At 45.7% G+C, this 23,835-nt stretch overlaps 2 protein-coding genes across 8 annotated transcripts in view; one reads left to right on the top strand and one right to left on the bottom strand.

Moving 5' to 3' along the window:
* Positions 1 to 4,239, bottom strand: part of PPP6R2 (protein phosphatase 6 regulatory subunit 2) — a 182,951-nt gene extending 178,712 nt beyond the window's left edge. For 6 of the 7 annotated variants that reach the window (XM_044279927.1, XM_044279924.1, XM_044279925.1 and 3 more), the window contains exon 1: positions 3,941 to 4,239. The gene's annotated coding sequence lies outside the window, so the exon portion shown is untranslated. Of the gene's footprint in view, positions 1 to 3,924 lie in introns of all 7 variants that reach the window. The other variant, XM_044279923.1, reaches the window with a different exon arrangement.
* The window catches only part of DENND6B (DENN domain containing 6B), a 106,917-nt gene that overhangs the window by 10,722 nt on the left and 72,360 nt on the right, over positions 1 to 23,835 (top strand). The gene's annotated exons all lie outside the window — the stretch shown is intronic.

The following is a 23,835-nucleotide window of genomic DNA, read 5'->3' on the forward strand; positions in this document are numbered from 1 at the left end:
AAGGGGAGGTCTGCCTGCTACAGACACTAAGCTAAAACTGATTTAGCTTAGTCCCTGGAGGAAGAGTATAGCTGAAGGGAGGAGCTCACACTTTTGTGCTTAGTGTCCGCCTCCTAGTGGCAGCAGCTATACCCATGGTCAAGCCTGTGTCCCCCAATGATTTGGATGATAAACTGGCATGGACCTCATTAGGTAAATTATATGATAAAATCTTGGTGCAATCACAATGTAACATGGGCCAATATTTTCCAGGATAAGGAGTTACAACCATCAAAAAACGAAACCCTCTCATCCCAATGACAACTGTGATGGTGCAGCATACACTTCCAAACAAGATCAGTGTGAGAAGAGTGGATCATAGCAACCTGTGGTGCGGTCAGACAGAAGTGCAAGACGTGTAACATACTTCACACACAGGATCCTACACAAGAGTGCACAAGTCCTGAGGTAGTGAGTACCTGTCACTATTAGGACTGTTTAGGTGCTATCTAATAGTGACAGGTACTCACCACCTCAGGACTGTGTATGTGCTATCTGAGGTAGTGAGTACCTGTCATAGCACATACACAGTCCTGAGGTAGCGAGTACCTGTCACTGTTAGATAGCACATACGCAGTCCTGAGGTGGTGAATACCTGTCACTATTAGATAGCACATACACAGTCCTAACAGTGAAAGGTACTCACCACCTCAGGACTGACTGTGTATGTGCTGAGGTAGTGAGTATCTGTCACTATTAGTACATACACAGTCCTGTGGTAGTGAGTACCTGTCACTGTTAGATAGCACATACGCAGTCATGAGATGGTGAATACCTGTCACTATTAGATAGCACATACACAGTCCTAACAGTGAAAGGTACTCACCACCTCAGGACTGACTGTGTATGTGCTGAGGTAGTGAGTACCTGTCACTATTAGTACATACACAGTCCTGTGGTAGTGAGTACCTGTCACTATTAGTACATACATAGTCCTGAGGTAACGAGCACCTGTCACTATTAGTACATACATAGTCCTGAGGTAACGAGCACCTGTCACTATTAGTACATACATAGTCCTGAGGCAACGAGCACCTGTCACTATTAGTACATACATAGTCCTGAGGTAATGAGCACCTGTCACTATTAGTACATACATAGTCCTGAGGTAACGAGCACCTGTCACTATTAGTACATACACAGTCCTGAGGTAACGAGCACCTGTCACTATTAGTACATACACAGTCCTGAGGTAACGAGTACCTGTCACTATTAGTACATACACAGTCCTGAGGTAACGAGTACCTGTCACTATTAGTACATACACAGTTCTGTGGTAGTAAGTACTTGTCACTGTTAGTACATACACAGTTCTGTGGTAGTGAGTACCTGTCACTATTAGATAGCACATACACAGTCCTGAGGTAACAAGTACCTGTCACTATTAGTACATACACAGTCCTGAGGTAACGAGTACCTGTCACTATTAGTACATACACAGTCCTGAGGTAACGAGTACCTGTCACTATTAGTACATACACAGTTCTGTGGTAGTAAGTACTTGTCACTGTTAGTACATACACAGTTCTGTGGTAGTGAGTACCTGTCACTATTAGATAGCACATACACAGTCCTGAGGTAACAAGTACCTGTCACTATTAGTACATACATAGTCCTGAGGCAACGAGCACCTGTCACTATTAGTACATACATAGTCCTGAGGTAATGAGCACCTGTCACTATTAGTACATACATAGTCCTGAGGTAACGAGCACCTGTCACTATTAGTACATACACAGTCCTGAGGTAACGAGCACCTGTCACTATTAGTACATACACAGTCCTGAGGTAACGAGTACCTGTCACTATTAGTACATACACAGTCCTGAGGTAACGAGTACCTGTCACTATTAGTACATACACAGTTCTGTGGTAGTAAGTACTTGTCACTGTTAGTACATACACAGTTCTGTGGTAGTGAGTACCTGTCACTATTAGATAGCACATACACAGTCCTGAGGTAACAAGTACCTGTCACTATTAGTACATACACAGTCCTGAGGTAACGAGTACCTGTCACTATTAGTACCTACACGGTTCTGTGGTAGTGAGTACCTGTCACTATTAGTACATACACAGTCCTGTAGTAGTGAGTACCTGTCACTGTTAGGCCTCTTTCACACTTGCGTTGTCCGGATCCGGCGTGTACTCCACTTGCCGGAATTACACGCCGGATCCGGAAAAACGCAAGTGAACTGAAAGCATTTGAAGATGGATCCGTCTTCAAAATGCGTTCAGTGTTACTATGGCAGCCAGGACGCTATTAAAGTCCTGGTTGCCATAGTAGTAGTGGGGAGCGGGGGAGCGGTATACTTACAGTCCGTGCGGCTCCCGGGGCGCTCCAGAATGACGTCAGAGCGCCCCATGCGCATGGATGACGTGCCATGCAATCACGTCATCCATGCGCGTGGGGCGCCCTGACGTCACTCTGGAGCGCCCTGGGAGCCGCACGGACGGTAAGCATACTGCTCCCCCGCTCCCCACTACACTTTACCATGGCTGCCAGGACTTTAGCGTCCCGGCAGCCATGGTAACCATTCAGAAAAGGCTAAACGTCGGATCCGGCAATGCGCCGAAACGACGTTTAGCTTAAGGCCGGATCCAGATTAATGCCTTTCAATGGGCATTAATTCCGGATCCGGCCTTGCGGCAAGTGTTCAGGATTTTTAGCCAGAGCAAAAAGCGCAGCATGCTGCGGTATTTTCTCCGGCCAAAAAACGTTCCGGTCCTGAACTGAAGACATCCTGATGCATCCTGAACGGATTTCTCTCCATTCAAAATGCATTAGGATAAAACTGATCAGGATTCTTCCAGCATAGAGCCCCGACGACGGAACTCTATGCCGGAAGAAAAGAACGCAAGTGTGAAAGAGCCCTTAGACAGCACATACACAGTCCTGAGGTAGTGAGTACCTGTCACTATTAGTACATACACAGTTCTGTGGTAGTGAGTACCTGTCACTATTAGATAGCACATACACAGTCCTAATAGTGACAGGTACTCACCACCTCAGGACTGACTGTGTATGTGCTGAGGTAGTGAGTACCTGTCACTATTAGTACATACACAGTCCTGAGTTAACGAGTACCTGTCACTATTAGTACATACACAGTTCTGTGGTAGTGAGTACCTGTCACTATTAGATAGCACATACAGTCCTAATAGTGACAGGTACTCACCACCTCAGGACTGACTGTGTATGTGCTGAGGTAGTGAGTACCTGTCACTATTAGTACATACACAGTCCTGAGGTAACGAGTACCTGTCACTATTAGTACATACACAGTTCTGTGGTAGTGAGTACCTGTCACTATTAGATAGCACATACACAGTCCTAACAGTGACAGGTACTCACCACCTCAGGACTGACTGTGTATGTGCTGAGGTAGTGAGTACCTGTCACTATTAGTACATACACAGTCCTGAGGTAACGAGTACCTGTCACTATTAGTACATACACAGTTCTGTGGTAGTGAGTACCTGTCACTATTAGATAGCACATACACAGTCCTAACAGTGAAAGGTACTCACCACCTCAGGACTCACTGTGTATGTGCTGAGGTAGTGACTACCTGTCACTGTTAGTACATACACAGTCCTGTGGTAGTGAGTACCTGTCACTGTTAGACAGCACATACATATACCGTAGAAAGCACATTACCACCTATGTGGAGAGCAGAGAACGCAGCCTTCATGACACTAGCAGCAAGTTGCACAACATGAGAGCAGAAATGAAGTAACAGAATGGTGACCGCACAGGCAGCTTTTCCCCGAGCACAAATGCACACTAAAGAAGCTAAACTCCCATGTTCACACAGGACTGTCCGAAAAAAACAGGCGCCCCGCCATTTATCTGCGCGCCGGAGCCTGACAGAAATACCGTACAGCAGCGGAGACGTACGGGGAAGAGGGAGCTGTGCTCGGCCTCGCCGGAACTTTATCCCCCGGTCTGCAGGGTCCGTGAGCCACACAGCTTCTCCGCCGGCTGGCCTTGTGTGAGAGGAGTCCAAGTATGTTCAAGGCAACCGGGTGTGATTTCCCTGTTAGGGTTAAAGGAGCGCACGTTGAAAATCCCGGGTCAGCTCGGTATTACTCTCACGGGCCGAGATTCTCTCAGTCACCGGCCGCAAGATGGCGGACACGGGGGAGGCGCCACATCACGGGGGAGGGAGAGCGGAGAGGACGAGTGTGAATACTGAGGACCGCGGAATGACTGGTGCGAGCTCCTGAGGCTGACTAGACTGTGCCGCCATGTATAGACCGGCTGTACGAGCCTGCCCTGACACAGGGGACATGTCACATCGGGGAACACGGCCATGTCTGTCCTCCGAGCGTGGACAGCCTGGTACATAACTAGTAGTAAACACTGTAAGTAGGACTAGTGATCAGTGCACAGATCTGCCCCAATGTCCTTTTATAACACTTATCAGGTAAAATCTCAGATGTATCCTTTGGGTGCTGAGGCCAGAAGCACTCCGCAGAGAGAAAACATTATAGGGAGACCACTATTATACCGCTATACAGGGACCATGTAGTGGTAGGTATTAGGTTTAGACTAAGGCTAGGTCTACACGACAAAAAGTCGCGCAACATTTTGTTGCACTAATGTCGCGCGACAATTTTTATAATGGCAGTCTATGGTGTCGCACTGCGACGCGACAGTCGCAGAAAAATCCATCTCGAATGGATTTTCTGCGACTGTCGCAGCATGTTGCAGTGCGACACCATAGACTGCCATTATAAAAATTGTCGCGCGACATTAGTACGACAGATAGGGCACAACTACACTGCAACATTTGTAGCGCAACATTTTTATAATGGCAGTCTATGGTGTCGCACTGCAACATGCAACATACTGCGGCGCAACAGTCGCAGAAAATCCATTCAAGATGCGTTTCAGTGCGACACCATAGATTGCCATTATAAAAATTGTTGCGCGACAAATGTCGTTGTGTAGACGTAGCCTTATACGCGATTACAGTACAGTAAAATCCTATAACAAGTGTTTTCTTTTAACCTGGTCCAGACCACCATGATGACTTCTTCCAGCCAGGACTTGTGTCTGCAGAGTAAGGGCTGTTTCACACGAGCGAGTCCATTGCGGGAATCACGCTCTGTGTGTGTGAGTGTGATCCTCTGCTCTGGACTTGCAGGAGCGCACAGCATTGACGGATCAGTTTGAAAATTGCACCATATTGTGTCAACTTCAAACGGATCCGTCCCCATTGACTTACATTGTAAGTCTGGACGGATCCGTTTGCCTCCGCACTGCCAGACGGACACCCGAACGCTGCAAGCAGCGTTCGGGTGTCCGCCTGCTGAGCGGAGCGGAGGACAAACTGTGCCAGACTGATGCATTCTGAGCGGATCCGCATTCCACTCAGAATGCATTAGGGCAGTACGGATCCGTTCGGGGCCGCTTGTGAGAGCCTTCAAACGGAACTCACAAGCGGAGCCCCAAACGCTAGTGTGAAAGTAGCCTTAGGCCTCATGCACACGCCCGTACGTATTTTGTGGTCTGTAAAAAACAGTTCCACAAAAAAATACAGATGACGTCTGTGTGCATTCCGTATTTTGCGGAACGGAACAGCTGTCCCCTAATAGAACAGTCCTATCCTTGTCAATTATGTGGGTCAATAGGACATGTTCTATTTTTTTGCATAACAGACATACGAAAGCAGAATGCACACGGAATAACTATTGAAATGCATGGTTTTGTATACGGTCCGCAAAAAGACGGAACAGACATGGAAAATGCGGCGTGTCGCCCAGTGTTCGTGATTTACAGTCGTGTGTGTGCATGAGCTTAGTAACAGAGACATCCTTGGCTCCTCACTGGTCCACCACTCTCACTACCTTCCCCCAACCTACACAAACTGCTAATCCCCCCAATTCTGTGGCTGTTGCTTTCTGATCCGTCCCTATTACTGTACTTAGAAAATAAATGTGCCTTGTTTTTCTCACTACACAGTAATAATGCCCCCTGTACAGCCCTTTAAGGCCTCTTTCACACTACAGTATTTTGCGTTCCGTATACGGTCCGTTTTTTGCGTTCCGTATACGGTCCGTATACGGAACCATTCATTTCAATGGTTCCGCAAAAAAACGGAATGTGTTCCGTATGCATTCCGTTTCCGTATTTCCGTTTTTCCGTTCCGTTGAAAAGATAGAACATGTCCTATATTTGGCCGAGAATCACAGTCCGTGGCTCCATTCAAGTCAATGGGGCCGCAAAAAAAACGGAACACATACGGAAATGCATCCGTATGTCTTCCGTATCCGTTCCGTTTTTTGCGGAACCATCAATTGAAAATGTTATGCCCAGCCCAATTTTTAATATGAAATTACTGTATACTGTATTTGCCATACGGAAAAACGGAACGGAACAACGGAACGGAAACGGAACCACAACGGAAGCAAAAAACGGAACAACGGATCCGTGAAAAACGGAACGCAAAACACTGAATGCAACATACTGTAGTGTGAAAGAGGCCTAACCCTTAGGGCTGTTTCACACGAGCGGATGCCGTGTGTGACATCCGCTGCGTGAATGACAGCCAAGACCCGATGTGGACAGCAGAAGCACGGAGCATTAACATGACTGATAATGCTCAGTGCCTCTCTGGGACCTCTTTACTACAAAATCACAGTGACAACTTTATCTCACTGTGATTTTGTAGTAAAGAGATCACAGAGAGGCACTGAGCATTATCAGTCATGTTAATGCTCCGTGCTTCTGCTGTCCACATCGGGTCTTGGCTGTCATTCACGCAGCGGATGTCACGCACGGCATCTGCTCGTGTGAAACAGCCCTAGAGCTACTTTCACACTTGGTTCAGAGCGGATCCGTCTGAGACGGATCCGCTCATATAATGCAGACGGTGGCTCCGTTCAGAACGGATCCGTCTGCATTATATTGTTAAAAATTTCTAAGTGTGAAAGTAGCCTGAACGGATCCGTCATATTCAAACGGATCCGTCCCCATTGACTTACATTGTAAGTCTGGACGGATCCGCATGCCTCCGCACAGCCAGGCGGACACCCGAACGCTGCAAGCAGCGTTCAGGTGTCCGCCTGCTGAGCGGAGCGGAGGCTGAACGCTGCCAGACTGATGCATTCTGAGCGGATCCGCATCGACTCAGAATGCATTAGGGCTGGACGGATGCGTTCGGGGCCGCTTCTGAGCCCCTTCAAACGGAGCTCGGTGTTGTAAAACTACAACTCCCACAATGCCCTGCTGTAGGCTGATAACTGTAGGCTGTTCGGGCATGCTAGGAGTTGTAGTTTTGCAACAACTGGAGGTCCGCAGTTTGAGGATGCCTGCCTTAGGCCTCTTTCACACTTGCGTTGTCCGGATCCGGTGTGTACTCCACTTGCCGGAATTACACGCCGGATCCGGAAAAACGCAAGTGAACTGAAAGCATTTGAAGATGGATCCGTTTTCAAAATGCGTTCAGTGTTACTATGGCAGCGAGGACGCTATTAAAGTCCTGGTTGCCATAGTAGTAGTGGGGAGCGGGGAAGTAGTATACTTACAGTCCGCGCGGCTCCCGGGGGGGCGCTCCAGAATGACGTCAGAGCGCCCCATGTGCATGGACGACGTGCCATGCGATCACGTCATCCATGCGCGTGGGGCGCCCTGACGTCACTCTGAAGCGCCCCGGGACCCGCACGGACTGTACGTATACTGCTCCCCACTACACTTTACCATGGCTGCCAGGACTTTAGCGTCCCGGCAGCCATGGTAACCATTCAGAAAAAGCTAAACGTCGGATCCGGCAATGCGCCGAAACGACGTTTAGCTTAAGTCCGGATCAATGCCTTTCAATGGGCATTAATTCCGGATCCGGCCTTGCGGCAAGTGTTCAGGATTTTTAGCCGGAGCAAAAAGCGCAGCATGTTGCAGTATTTTCTCCGGCCAAAAAACGTTCCGGTCCTGAACTGAAGACATCCTGATGCATCCTGAACGGATTTCTCTCCATTCAGAATGCATTAGGATAAAACTGATCAGGATTCTTCCGGCATAGAGCCCCGACGACGGAACTCTATGCCGGAAGAAAAGAGCGCAAGTGTGAAAGAGCCCTTCACACAGAGTGAGTAGGCTAACAGTATTCAAACTGCAATTCTTATTTTGGCCACCAGAAGGCCAGGATAAGAAATGAGCAAAATAAGCTAATAATAAATTTCTGATAAAACAAAAAAAAAAATGTAATAAGCTCATATAAAAGTTTAAAATCACCCCCCTTTTCGTATAATTAACCACTTCACACTTGTCATAAATTTGAGTCAATATATTTCAGCTTTATTTATGAAAAAATCCCAAATCTACCCAAATTTTTTAAAAATTAGCAATTTTCAAAATTTCAATTTCTCTGCTTTTAAAACAGAAAGTTATACCTCATAAAATATTTTTTTCTTAACATTCCCCATATGTCTACTTTATGTTGGCATCGTTTTGTGAATGTCATTATTTATTTATTTTTTTGAACTTTAGAAGGCTTAGGCTGGTTTCACACAGGCGTTGCGGATTGGGGCCGGATGCGTTCAGAGTGCGTTCAGTGAAACTCGCACTATTTTGCAAGCAAGTTCAGTCAGTTTTGTCTGCGATTGTGTTTAGTTGTTCAGTTTTTTCAGCGCGGGTGCAATGCGTTTTTATGCGTTTTTCATGCCCGTGATAAAAAACTGAATGTTTACAAACATCTCTTAGCAACCATCAGTGAAAAACGCATCGCACCCGCATTCACTTCTATGGGGCCAGGGCTGCGTAAGAAAACACAGAATATAGAACATGCTGCGATTTTCACGCAACGCAGAACTGATGCGTGAAAAACAACGCTCATGTACACAGACCCATTGAAATTAATGGGTCAGGATTCAGTGCAGGTGTTATGCGTTCAAGTCACGCATTGCACCCGCGCGGAAAACTCGCTCGTGTGAAAGGGACCTTCGAATTTTAGAAGCAATTCTTAAAAATTTTAAGAAAATTGCCAAAATCCACTTTTTAAGGACCAGTTCAGGCCTGAAGTCACTTTGTGGGGCATACATAGTGGATACCCCCATAAATGACCCCAGTGTAGAAACTACACCCCTCAAGTTACTCAAAACTGATTTTTCAAACTTTGTTAACCCGTTAGGTGTTCCACAAGAATTAAAGGAAAACGGAGATCAAATTTTAAAATTTCACTTTTTTGGCAGAGCTTCCATTTTAACCACTTCAACCCTGCTAGCTGAAACCCCCTTAATGACCAGGCCACTTTTTACACTTCGGCACTACACTCCTTTCACCGTTTATCGCTCGGTCATGCAACTTACCACCCAAATGAATTTTACCTCCTTTTCTTCTCACTAATAGAGCTTTCATTTGGTGGTATTTCATTGCTGCTGACATTTTTACTTTTTTTGTTATTAATCGAAATTTAACTATTTTTTGCAAAAAAATGACATTTTTCACTTTCAGTTGTAAAATTTTGCAAAAAAAAAAACGACATCCATATATAAATTTTTTGCTAAATTTATTGTTCTACATGTCTTTGATAAAAAAAAAATGGGTAAAAAAAAAAAATGGTTTGGGTAAAAGTTATATCATTTACAAACTATGGTACAAAAATGTGAATTTCCGCTTTTTGAAGCAGCTCCGACTTTCTGAGCACCTGTCATGTTTCCTGAGGTTCTACAATGCCCAGACAGTACAAACACCCCACAAATGACCCCATTTCGGAAAGTAGACACCCTAAGGTATTCACTGATGGGCATAGTGAGTTCATAGAACTTTTTATTTTTTGTCACAAGTTAGCGGAAAATGATGATTTTTATTTTTTTTCTTACAAAGTCTCATATTCCACTAAATTGTGACAAAAAATAAAAACTTCCATGAACTCACTATGCCCATCACAAAATACCTTGGGGTGTCTTCTTTCCAAAATGGGGTCACTTGTGGGGTAGTTATACTGCCCTGGGATTCTAGGGGCCCAGATGTGTGAGAAGAAGTTTGCAATCAAAATCTGTAAAAAATGACCGGTGAAATCCGAAAGGTGCACTTTAGAATGTGTGCCCCTTTGCCCACCTAGGCTGCAAAAAGGTGTCACACATCTGGTATCGTCGTACTCAGGAGAAGTTGGGGAATGTGTTTTGGGGTGTCATTTTACATATACCCATGCTGGGTGAGATAAATATATTGGTCAAATGCCAACTTTGTATAAAAAAAATTGGAAAAGTTGTCTTTTGCCAAGATATTTCTCTCACCCAGCATGGGTATATGTAAAATGACACCCCAAAACACATTCCCCAACTTCTCCTGAGTACGGCGATACCAGATGTGTGACACTTTTTTGCAGCCAAGGTGGGCAAAGGGGCACACATTCCAGAGAGCACCTTTCGGATTTCACAGGCCATTTTTTACACATTTTGATTGCAAACTACTTACCACACATTAGGGCCCCTAGAATGCCAGGGCAGTATAACTACCCCACAAGTGACCCCACACAAGTGACCCCATTTTGGAAAGAAGACACCCCAAGGTATTTTGTGATGGGCATAGTGAGTTCATGGAAGTTTTTATTTTTTGTCACAAGTTAGCGGAATATGATGTTTTTTTTTTTTTTTCTTACAAAGTCTCATATTCCACTAAATTGTGACAAAAAATAAAAACTTCCATGAACTCACTATGCCAATCACAAAATACCTTGGGGTGTCTTCTTTCCAAAATGGGGTCACTTGTGGCGTAGTTATACTGCCCTGGCATTTTAGGGGCCCATATGTGTGAGAAGTAGTTTGCAATCAAAATCTGTAAAAAATGACCGGTGAAATCCGAAAGGTGCACTTTGGAATGTGTGCCCTTTTGCCCACCTAGGCTGCAAAAAAAGTGTCACACATCTGGTATCGTCGTACTCAGGAGAAGTTGGGGAATGTGTTTTGGGGTGTCATTTTACATATACCCATGCTGGGTGAGTGAAATGTCTTGGCAAAAGACAACTTTTCCAGTTTTTTTATACAAAGTTGGCATTTGACCAAGATATTTATCTCACCCAGCATGGTTATATGTAAAATGACACCCCAAAACACATTCCCCAACTTCTCCTGAGTACGGCGATACCACATGTGTGACACTTTTTTGCAGCCTAGATGCGCAAAGCGGCCCAAATTCCTTCTAGGAGGGCATTTTTAGACATTTAGATCCCAGACTTCTTCTCACGCTTTAGGGCCCCTAAAAAGCCAGGGCAGTATAAATACCCCACATGTGACCCCACTTTGGAAACAAGACACCCCAAGGTATTCAATGAGGGGCCTGGCGAGTTCATAGAAAGTCGCAAAGTCTCACTTTCCGCTAACTTGGGACAAAAATTTCAATCTTTCATGGACTCAATATGCCCCCAGCGAATACCTTGGGGTGTCTTCTTTCCAAAATGGGGTCATTTGTGGGGTGTTTGTACTGCCCTGGCATTTGAGGGTCTCTGCAATCATTACATGTATGGCCAGCATTAGGAGTTTCTGCTATTCTCCTTATATTGAGCATACAGGTAATGAGATTTTTTTTTCCGTTCAGCCTCTGGGCTGAAAGAAAAAAAATGAACGGCACAGATTTCTTCAATCGCATCGATCAATGTGGATGAAAAAATCTCTGCCCCAAAAAAAAAAGGAGGGGAAAGGCGTCTGCCAAGACATAGGAGCTCCGCCCAACATCCATACCCACTTAGCTCGTATGCCCTGGCAAACCAGATTTCTCCATTCACATCAATCGATGTGGATGAATAAATCATTGCCGGGATTTTTTTTTTTATATATACAAAGTGTTTGCCAAAGCATATGAACACCGCCACCTCCTCAGCTCATATGCCTCGGCAAACTTATCTTTTACTGAAGAGGAGAAATCTCGTCTTGCAGCGCCGCATACACCGACTTGTGTGTAATCTGACAGCAGCGCAATGCTTCTGTCAGAATGCACATCAGTGCTGCAGCTAGTCGATCGGTTGGTCCACCTGGAAGGTAAAAAAAAAGAAAAAACCAGGCCGCAACACAATAATTTTATTAACTTTTGAACAGAACATATAAGGCCAGATTTATCACGACTCTGACAGCTCACTCCACTTTCACATATGGCTAAAGTCAGTTTTAGCCAAGTCAGATTTATGATCGCCCCTTTAAGACTGTAATAAATGTGGTTTGACGGTAGCAGTTTATCCGTCAGTAAGCAGCTTTACAAAAGTCGCACATCTTTATGAAAAAGTCGCACGTTTTATGAAAAAGTCGCATGTTCTATTAAAAAGTCTCATAAGATAAGCATGGTCCTCACTGGAGTGAAGTTGCGACTTTTTAAAAAAGTCCCAATAGTAAATCTGTCTAGAGATTCATTTACATAAGAAAACACGCCCACTTTCAGAAAACTGGCGAGCATAGTGCAGAGCAGAAAAAAGTCGCAAATTTGTGCGCAGTTTTAGCCTTTGGGACTTTTTTGAGACTTTTTCACTCCATTATTCTGACCTGAGCTAATGATAAATCTGGCCCATAAACTTTAACTTTTTGAACTGAACATTAACCTTTTTGCTTACTGGTGATTTTTTTTTGTTTTGTTTTTTTACCTTTATAGGACAAACCTCTCCTTCCCTATGGGACAATGTGCAAATCGCCCAAAGATGTGGCGAAGTGCGTTATGCACTTTGTCCCAGGTGAAAGGAGAGGTTTGCAGCAGCTCTGTATGAATGGGCCCTAATGGCCCTGTGTGCCTGTCCTGGTGAGATGTGATCCCTATGCTAGGTGTACCTGTGTGTGGTACTTCCGGAAACACTCCCCTAAGCATAGGGCAGGGTGGTCAGGACAGAAAAAGCGGGTGTCACGCCTTATTCCACTCCTGCTACAGACACGACATCTTTTTCGGGGTGACGGTTGGGTTGAGGTACCGGCAACGACATTGGGGAAATGTCGCTCGTGTAGACGGCTAACTACACTGGTGGATGGGGCCACGGAACCTCCTAGGTACAGGAGGTTCTCGATGATTTCTTCCTGAAATTTGAGGAAGGATCCTGTTCTCCCAGCCTTACTGTAGAGAACAAAACTATCATACAGAGCCAATTGAATTAAATATACAGACACCTTCTTATACCAGCGTCTGGTTCTGCGGAACACTAAATACAGAGACAACATCTGGTCATTGAAGTCCACCCCTCCCATGTGAAGGTTATAGTCGTGGACTGAGAGGGACTTTTCAATGACACGGGTTGCTCGCTCAATTTGGATTGTCGTGTCTGCGTGAATGGAGGAGAGCATGTGAACGTCATGCTTGTCTCTCCATTTCACCCCAAGCAGTTCTTGGTTACACAAGGCAGCCCTCTCCCCCCCCCCCCCCCTTGCAAGACGGGTGGTAACGAGCCGTTGGGGGAAGCCCGCGCGACTAGTTCGCGTGGTGCCACAGCAGCCAATCTGTTCTAGAAACAAATGCCTGAAGAGGGCCACACTTGTGTAGAAATTGTCCTCATAAAGATGGTACCCCTTGCCGAATAAGGGTGACACCAAGTCCCAGACTGTCTTCCCACTGCTCCCCAGGTAGTCAGGGCAACCGACCGGCTCCAGAGTCTGATCTTTTCCCTCATAGACACAAAATATGTGGGTATAGCCTGTGGCCCTTTCACAGAGCTTATACAATTTGACCCCATGCCGGGCGCGCTTGCTTGGGATGTATTGTTTGAAGCCAAGGCGCCCGGTAAAATGTATTAGGGACTCGTCTACGCAGATGTTTTGCTCTGGGGTATACAAATCTGCAAATTTCTGGTTGAAATGGTCTATGAGGGGCCGAATTTTGTGGAGCCGGTCAAAAGCTGGGTGGCCTCTGGGACGGGAGGTGGTGTTGTCGCTAAAGTGCAGGAAACGCAGGATGGTCTCAAATAGTGTCCTGGACATAGCAGAAGAGAACATGGGCATGTGATGAATTGGGTTCGTGGACCAATATGACCGCAATTCATGCTTTTTGGTTAGACCCATGTTCCCTGAACACATCCGGCCCCAATCCGCAACGCCCGTGTGAAAGGGGCCTAAACCGCAGAATCAGGGTAATAACTATTGAGTTTTGTTTGGGCTTTAACCCTCGATCAAAACTGATCACAGTCAGATCTATAATAGTATTAGTGTCACTTTAGTTCGCCCTCCACCCAAAACGCAGTGTTTGTCCGATTACCAACGGCTCGTTACCACCCGCCTTGCAAGGGGGGAGAGGGCTGCCCAGTGTAACGAAGAACTGCTCGCGGTGAAATGGAGAGACAAGCGTGACGTTTACATGCTCTCCTCCATTCACGCAGGCATGACAATACAAATTGAGCGAGCAACCCGTGTCATTGAAAAGCCCCTCTGTGTCCACGACTATAATGCGCTCATGGGAGGGGTGGACTTCAATGACCAGATGTTGTCTCCGTATTTAGTTTCCCGACGCACCAGACGCTGGTATAAGAAGGTGTCTGTATATTTGATTCAATTGGCTCTGTATAATAGTTTTGTTCTCTACAGTAAGGCTGGGAGAATAGGATCCTTCCTCAAATTTCAGGAAGAGATCATCGAGAACCTCCTGTATCCAGGAGGTTCCGTGGTCCCATCCACCAGTGTAGTTAGCCGTCTACACGAGCGACATTTCCCCAATGTCGTTCCTGGTACCTCAACCCAACCGTCACCCCGAAAAAGATGTCATGTCTGTAGCAGGAGTGAAATAAGGCGTGACACCCGCTATTTCTGTCCTGACTGCCCTGACCACCCTGCCCTATGCTTAGGGGAGTGTTCCCGGAAGTACCACACACAGGTACACCTAGCATAGGGATCACATCTCACCAGGACAGGCACACAGGGCCATTAGGGCCCATTCACACAGAGCTGCTGCAAACCTCTCCTTTCACCTGGGACAAAGTGCATCACCAGTAAGCAAAAAGGTTAATGTTCAGTTCAAAAAGTTAAAGTTTATATGTTCTGTTCAAAAGTTAACAAAATTGTGTTACGGCCTGGTTTTTTCTTTTTTTTTCTTTTTTTTTACCTTCCAGGTGGACCAACCGATCGACTAGCTGCAGCACTGATGTGCATTCTGACAGAAGCATTGCGCTGCTGTCAGATTACACACAAGTCGGTGTATGCGGCGCTGCAAGACGAGATTTCTCCTCTTCAGTAAAAGATACGTTTGCCGAGGCATATGAGCTGAGGAGGTGGCGGTGTTCATATGCTTTGGCAAACACTTTGTATATAAAAAAAAAAATCCCGGCAATGATTTGCCAGGGCATACATCGATTGATGTGAATGGAGAAATCTGGTTTGCCAGGGCATACGAGCTAAGTGGGTATGGATGTTGGGCGGAGCTCCTATGTCCTGGGAGACGCCTTTCCCCTCCTTTTTTGGCAGAGATTTTTTCATCCACATTGATCGACGCGATTGAAGAAATCTGTGCCGTTCATTTTGTTTCTTTCAGCCCAGAGGCTGAACGGAAAAAATATATATATATCATTACCTGTATGCTCAATATAAGGAGAATAGCAGAAACTCCTAATGCTGGCCATACATGTAATGATTGCGGAGACCCTCAAATGCCAGGGCAGTACAAACACCCCACAAATGACCCCATTTTGGAAAGAAGACACCCCAAGGTATTCGCTGAGGGGCATATTGAGTCTATGAAAGATTGAAATTTTTGTCCCAAGTGAGCGGAAAGTTAGACTTTGTGAGAAAAAAACCCAAAAAAAAATCAATTTCTGCTAACTTATGCCAAAAAAAATAAATTCTATGAACTCGCCAGGCCCCTCATTGAATACCTTGGGGTGTCTTCTTTCCAAAGTGGGGTCACATGTGGGGTATTTATACTGCCCTGGCTTTTTAGAGGCCCTAAAGCGTGAGAAGAAGTCTGGGATCCAAATGTCTAAAAATGCCCTTCTAAAAGGAATTTGGGCACCTTTGCGCATCTAGGCTGCAAAAAAGTGTCACACATGTGGTATCGCCGTACTCAGGAGAAGTTGGGGAATGTGTTTTGGGGTGTCATTTTACATATACCCATGCTGGGTGAGATAAATATCTCGGTCAAATGCCAACTTTGTATAAGGCCTCATGCACACAACCGTTGTGTGCATCCGTGGCTGTTGTGCCGTTTTCCGTTTTTTTTTCGCGGACCCATTGACTTTCAATGGGTCCATGGAAAAATCGGAAAATGCACCGTTTTGCAGCCGAGACCGTGATCCGTGTATCCTGTTTGTCCCAAAAATATGACCTGTCCTATTTTTTTGACGGACAACGGTTCACGGACCCATTCAATTCAATGGGTCCGTGAAAGAACACGGATGCACACAAGATTGGCATCCGTGGCCGTAGGTTACTTTCATACAGACGGATCCGAAGATCCGTCAGCATAAAAGCTTTTTCAGAGCTGAGTTTTCAGCAGAGTTACGATTGGAGTCCCAGTTTAATCGCTGGGGCGCCGATCGGTAACCATGGCAACGAGGACGCTACTGCAGTCCTGGTTGCCATGGTTACTTAGCAATAGTAGAAGCATCATACTTACCTGCTGGCTGCTGCGATGTCTGTTTCCGGCCGGGAGCTCCTCCTACTGGTAAGTGACAGCAATGCGCCGCACAGACCTGTCACTTACCAGTAGGAGGAGCTCCCGGCCGGACACAGACATCGCAGCAGCCAGCAGGTAAGTATGATGCTTCTACTCCGCTGCCACCAATGATCGGGGGGGGGAGGCCGCACACTGCCACCAATGTATTAAAACAATAGAGGGTGAGGCGTGGTCTGGCTGCCGAGGCGCGCGGATGTAGTGTGCTTCAGCTCCGGAGATAGCACTACAAACCAGCGACTAAACCCACGGTGAACTGCTCTAAAGTGGAGGAACTGGTCCCGGAACATTACCGGAGCATGACGGGTCGCAAAAAGAAAGCAATGAAGTACCCGCAACTGACGAAATTTTACTTTACCAGAGAAGCGGGAAGGTCTCAAGATGGCGTCGGGGACAGGACTGCCATGTTACGCGAGCATGCGGAAGGCCTGCAACCATCTACTTGCCCAGACTTTAGAAAGGGGTTGAGACAGACACCAGATGAGGACAACCTGGAAGCCGGCCAGGAGGAAGTGAGTGACGCGGCAGCTTCATTTCAAGATGCCGGGAGAGAAATGGCAGCGGGATCAGCAGACTTGCCACATATCCCAAAAGACACCCGAGCGTCCGAGTCAGAGACAGACGTTACCAATGCAGGTACTCTGGGAGCACAAGGGGGCCCACAGGACACGGGTGAGGCAGAAATACTGGCGTTACCAGTTAACAATATGGCCCTGACTGACACTATAATGAGAGACATGCTTTTAATCCAGATGCTCTCTCTTTTGCATGACATGCGCTCCTTAGTGGCCCCATTGTGGAGAGAGGTGGAGGACCTTGGGGACAGAACAGACCACCTAGAGCGCAAGTTTGGAGAGTTTGCGGGCTCTCACAACGATCTCATAGACGCCCATTATGCCTTAGAAGCAGAGGTGGAGGCAATCAAAAGCAAAATGGCGGATTAGGAAGATCGCAGTAGGCGCAACAACATAAAGTTACGGGGCATTCCAGAGGCTGTGGTTGCCAAGGACATCCCCTCCTATGTGAAAGCACTGATTAAAAGTGCGCTACCTCACTGCAGCGACAGAGACTTAGAAATAGATCGGGCTCATAGAGTCCCTCGCCCCAGGCATTTGGAGGAAAATGTTCCCAGAGATGTTCTTGACAGGGTCCATTTCTACTCAACTAAGGAGCAACTGATGTCCTTTGCCAGACAAAATGGTGGGCTGCCCGCTCCGTACCACAAGGTGTCGCTATATGCGGACTTATCAGCTGCTACACTTAGGCTCCGGAGGGCCCTACTACCTATTACATCAGCCTTGCAAGCAGCAAAGATACAGTACAGATGGGGGTTTCTGGTACGCCTTTTGATACACCACCTAAGAGACCTGCACACTATCAAATCCATTGAAGAGGGCAGAAAGGTGCTGCAAAGCTGGGACATCCCAATTGAGCTGCCAAAGGAACACCGCCGTGCCCCTCCTGATAAGATTCCAAAAGATTGGGACGTAGCCCGCTGACTAGAAGAAGATGGTTAACCGGGGGATAACAAAGGCATTTACTGCCTATGAGATAGGTTTGAGTGTCTATCGATATTAGTAACAAACCTGGGCTTCAGACGGGACTTTAATTCCCCAATTTATTTGGTGTTGGAGAGCCGGTTGGTTCTTGCGAACACACCTTGTTTATTCATGCTTTCAATTCTATGTTATTATGTTTTACCACTGGTATTTGCTGCACAAGTCATGACTGGTGCTACAAGTATGCCTGTACAATATTCCACCACCTTCACAATATGGTTGCGGACGTGCTGGCTGGGAGGCGTCCTGCACCTTCTTTACTGGTTAATGTGCGACCTTTATGCTTTTCGCTTCAAGTTGCTATATTATGGTAATTGTATTTGCTAGCCTTAATGTGAACGGGTTGAACAGTCCTATGCGCAGATCCCACTTATGGAAAGAGGCCAAAATTCTAAAATGTGATGTCCTGGGAGCACGGGAAACCCATATAGTGACCAAAGATGCCCACAGGGTACAACACGCACAATTCCCCCATGTGTTTCAAGCTCACTTTGATTCTAAATCCAGAGGAGTGTTGATAGCCATAAAAAACACGCTGGCGTTCACATTAATTGAAAGTATTAGTGACCCCATGGGTAGATACGTGATAGTGATTTGCACTTTAAATAATGTGACCGTCACTCTGGTATCCATTTATGCGCCCAACAAGGGACACAAAGGTTTTTTTCAGAGGGTAATGAAACTGATCAATAAGAAAAAGAGGGGTCAACTGATCATGTTTGGCGACTTCAACATCACCGCAGATCCTGAGATAGACACCTCCTCGTATGGGGGGAGGAATGCCCCAGCTCTAGCGGAGGATGTGTGGAAAGCTGAAGTATATGATATATGGAGGATCCAGCATCCGTCAATTAAGGATTTTACCTTCCACTCAGGGGTTCACAATGTTTACTCTCGTATTGATATGTTTCTGACCGACAGGATAGCGTTGTCTAAGGTGGTGGATACGGAGATCAAGCAGATTAAATGGTCTGACCATGCTGCTATTACTTCGACGCTGGCAGAGGACAATAACTGTTCACCAAAGTATCTGTGGAGGAGTAATCTGATACTGCTATCTTGTCCACAGCATGGTCAGCGCATTGAATCAGACTTGAAAGAATTCTTCCACCTTAATAAAATAGACTCTACTGACCTCGTAGTTCTATGGAACGCCCATAAGGCATACATCAGAGGGTCATTTATACAACAAGGGGCGGTACGAAAGAGGAAACTGGAGGAGGCCACATCGCAAATGCTGGCCAAGCTAAAACCGATGGAGGATAACAATAAACTATGCCCCTCACCCTCAACGGCAGAGGTTTTAAAACAAATGAGACAAGATCTGAGGAATCACATGTTAGAGTCATATGAGAAAGGGCTCCGTAAAAGTAAGGCTCGCTACTACTCCCAAGGGAATAAAGCAGGTAAACTCTTGGCAGCTAATCTTAAAGCAAAACGGATAAAGAGCAGGATTCCATATCTTCTGCATCCCAAGTCACAAACCAAGCTATACTCGCCGTCTGACATAGCAGAGGGTTTCCAGTCTTACTACCATGACCTGTATAATCTTAAAGAAACCATTCCAACTCCCCCAAACCTGCTTGAGTTGACAGATAAATACCTCAGCTCTCTAAACTTGCCAACTCTAACGGTTTCACAACTCCAGGCCCTAAATGCCCAGATAACGACCGAGGAAATAGAGAAGGTGATAACCTCCTTGCCCAGGGAAAAGGCACCAGGCCCAGATGGGTTTGCTAGTCATTATTATAAATGGTTTTCGCATATCCTGAGTCCCTTTCTGCTGGACTTTTGCCAGACCGCACTATCCTCTGGAGCCTTTCCTAAAGAAAACCTACAGGCCACGATTATTACCCTGCCTAAACCAGGCAAACCTGATAGGCCCCAAAATTTTAGGCCCATATCTTTGCTGAATCAAGACGTGAAAATATACGCTAAACTTTTGGCTCTTCGGTTAGCCAAGATACTTCCAACCATTATCAATGCGGACCAAACTGGTTTTGTTCCATATCGCCAGCCCTATTTTAATACTAGGAGAATGTTGGGTATATTTCATCAGGTCACACAGAAAAAAAGTCCCCTTTTGGTCCTGGCCCTGGACGCCGAAAAGGCGTTTGACAGGATTAGATGGTCGTTCGCCTTTTCGGTGCTTTCTATTATGGGATTTAGCGGTCCTATCATGCTTGCAATAGAGGCTCTATATAGCAATCCTACGGCCAACATCTATGTTAATGGGGCTCTGTCAGAAGCGTTTGAACTGACGAACGGCACAAGGCAAGGTTGCCCTCTGTCCCCTTTAATTTTTATAATTGCCATGGAACCTTTGGCTCAAGCAATCAGGTTAGATCCCCGGGTCTCTGGGGTAAAAATTGGGAGTCAGGTACATAAAAATTTCACTATACGCAGATGATGTTCTTTTGTCACTGACGAGACCAGAGGTATCACTGCAAGCGGTTATGAACCAGATAATAAACCTATGGTGATTCATCGTATTATCATCTTAATTCTTCCAAGACGCAGGCACTCCCGGTTCATATCCCGGAGACCTTGACTAGGTCCTTCCGTGAGAAGTGGGACTTTGACTGGTGCAAGGAGAGCATAAAATACCTGGGCATTAATATGACTCCCTCTCTGTCAAAACTATATACGCTTAATTATGAATCTCTGCTCCTGGAGATTGGTAAAGATCTGGAAAATTTCCACAAACATGAAACGTATTGGTTAGGCAGGATTGCAGCTTTTAAGATGTTTATCCTCCCCCGTTTCCTCTATGTGTACCGCACCGTCCCAATACTAGTACGGAATAGCTTCTTTAGTAAGGTGCAGAGTATGATGTCTAAGTATATCTGGAAGAACAAAAAACCAAGAGTAGCTAAAAGCATCATCCAGAGGACTCACAGAATGGGGGGCCTTGCAGTACCGGATATGAAACTGTATTACTTAACCTCTTTGGTTTCTATGCTTAGAAATTGGGGGCAGGAAAAGGAGGAGATCCCATGGGTACAGATGGAAAAAACTCAGGCAGCGCCTTTTACTCTGACAGACCTATTACACATACCCTTTTGGGATATCCCGATGCCGAGCAATTTTCCCCCTGTAATTCGGGCGTCCATAGAAGCCTGGAAACAATTGCACAGTATTGCTGACGAGGGGAAGAAGTCAACACTGCCTTCTCTTCCCTTTTCTATGGTTAGAGCTTTGCTTCCTCAGACTGATTTATCCAATTGGCACCTGGGAGATACAGGTAGAGTAGAGATGCTGTATGAGAGTGGGAGGCTACAGTCGTTTCAGTCTTTGAAGGAACAATTCAATCTTCCAAAATCTGAATTTTATAAATACCTCCAAATTAGGCATCTGCTGCAAACATTACGCCCTACTAATTTAAGCTGCAACCAAGTGGGTATGATCTATCTGTCCACTAACACCAAAGGGCTCAAATTGTTATATGAAGAATTACTCCAGCCAGTACAGTTCAAGAAATCTCATCCCATGCGTAAATGGGAGAGATCTCTGAACATTCATATATCAGATTTAAGCAATCCACTCTCATCTACATTGTTCCACCCATTTTGAATCAGCTTTAAAGACAATTTTGCATTGGTACTACACCCCGGAAACCTTAAAATACATGTACCCAGGAGTGTCTGGGGAGTGTTGGAGGGGTTGCGGATGTGGGGGGACTCTTTTCCACATTCTCTGGCAGTGTCCACTGATTAAAGGATACTGGAAAGCATGTAGGGAACTGTTGGGCCTTATACTTCCGCAACAGTTTAGTTGGACACCGCAACTTGCGATACTTCTAATAGGGATAAATGATTTCCCAGGAGATGACAGGAAACTGATATGCATATTCTGTGTTTTAGCTAAACTGTTGCTATTGCGGAGATGGAAATCTCAAGAAGTGCCTAGAATAGAAGATCTGATTTCCGAAATAAACACAACTTTTGCATATGAAAAAATCATTGCCCTAGGCAATGGTTCATACCATAAAGCTATGAAAAAGTGGCAATTGTGGATAGACTCACCTTACTATAAAAAAGGGTAATGTCAAGATGTGGGGGTTGGTACGCGTGGTAATCGTGCATGCTGGGCTCTGATACAGTTACATATGCCTGCGCTGGGACTGTCTTTTTTTTATCTACATTTACCTAGACACAATATACATTTTGGTTACAAGAGAGGGAGGTGGATTTTACTTTTTGAGATTTACCAGATCTGTAAGACTTTGATATGGTTACAGCTTGTGATATTATATCAAATGTGGGCTCCGGATGGAGATGGCAACCATCAAATCCAGTGGGGTTAATATTGACAAGTTTATGTCAATGTACTGTTTATGTTTGAAATAACTCAACTATTGTTTTGTAAATGCAACGTATCTTTATTGTAACATGCAAAACTTTTGAAAATTCAATAAAACGATTAAAACAAAAAAAAACAATAGAGGGCGGGGGGGCGCACACTGCCACCAATGTATTAAAACAATAGAGGGAGGAAGGGGGGCGCACACTGCCACCAATGTATTCAAACAATAGAGGGAGGAAGGGGGGGGCGCACACTGCCACCAATGTATTAAAACAATAGAGGGAGGAAGGGGGGGCGTGGCACTGGCCACCAATGATATTCAAACTGGGGAGGGGGGGGGGTCTGCCCCCTGCTGCCTGGCAGCCCTGATCTCTTACAGGGGGCAGTCATGTACACAGTTTGTAGTATATTCTAACTAGAAGCGTCCCCATCACCATGGGAACGCCTCTGTGTTAGAATATACTGTCGGATATGAGTTTTCACGATGTAACTCATATCCAACAGTATATTCTAACATAGAGGCGTTCCCATGGTGATGGGGATGCTTCAAGTTAAAATATACCATCGGATTGGAGAAAACTCTGATCAGATGGTATAAAGGGACTCCAGACTTTACATTGAAAGTCAATGGGGGACGGATCCGTTTGCAATTGCACCATATTGTGTCAACGTCAAACGGATCCGTCCCCATTGACTTGCAATGTAATTCAGGACGGATCCGTTTGGCTCTGCACGGCCAGGCGGACACCAAAACGACTTTTTTTTCATGTCCGTGGATCCTCCAAAAATCAAGGAAGACCCACGGACGAAAAAACTGTAACGGATCACGGACCAACGGAACCCCGTTTTGCGGACAGTGAAAAAATACTGTTGTGTGCATGAGGCCTAAAAAAATTGTAAAAGTTGTCTTTAGCCAAGATATTTCTCTCACCCAGCATGGGTATATGTAAAATGACACCCCAAAACACATTCCCCAACTTCTCCTGAGTACGGCGATACCAGATGTGTGACACTTTATTGCAGCCTAGGTGGGCAAAGGGGCACACATTCCAAAGAGCACCTTTCGGATTTCATCGGTCATTTTTTACAGATTTTGATTGCAAACTACTTCTCACGCATATGGGCCCCTAAAATGCCAGGGCAGTATAACTACCCCACAAGTGACCCCATTTTGGAAAGAAGACACCCCAAGGTATTCCGTGAGGGGCATGGCGAGTTCCTAGAATTTTTCTTTTTTTTGTCGCAAGTTAGTGGAATTATGAGACTGTAAGAAAAAAATAAATAATCATCATTTTCCGCTAACTTGTGACAAAAAATAAAAAATTCTAGGAACTCGCCATGCGCCTCACGGAATACCTTGGGGTG

Source organism: Bufo gargarizans, chromosome 2 (genome assembly GCF_014858855.1).
Source record: "Bufo gargarizans isolate SCDJY-AF-19 chromosome 2, ASM1485885v1, whole genome shotgun sequence".
Taxonomy (NCBI): Eukaryota; Metazoa; Chordata; class Amphibia; order Anura; family Bufonidae; genus Bufo; species Bufo gargarizans.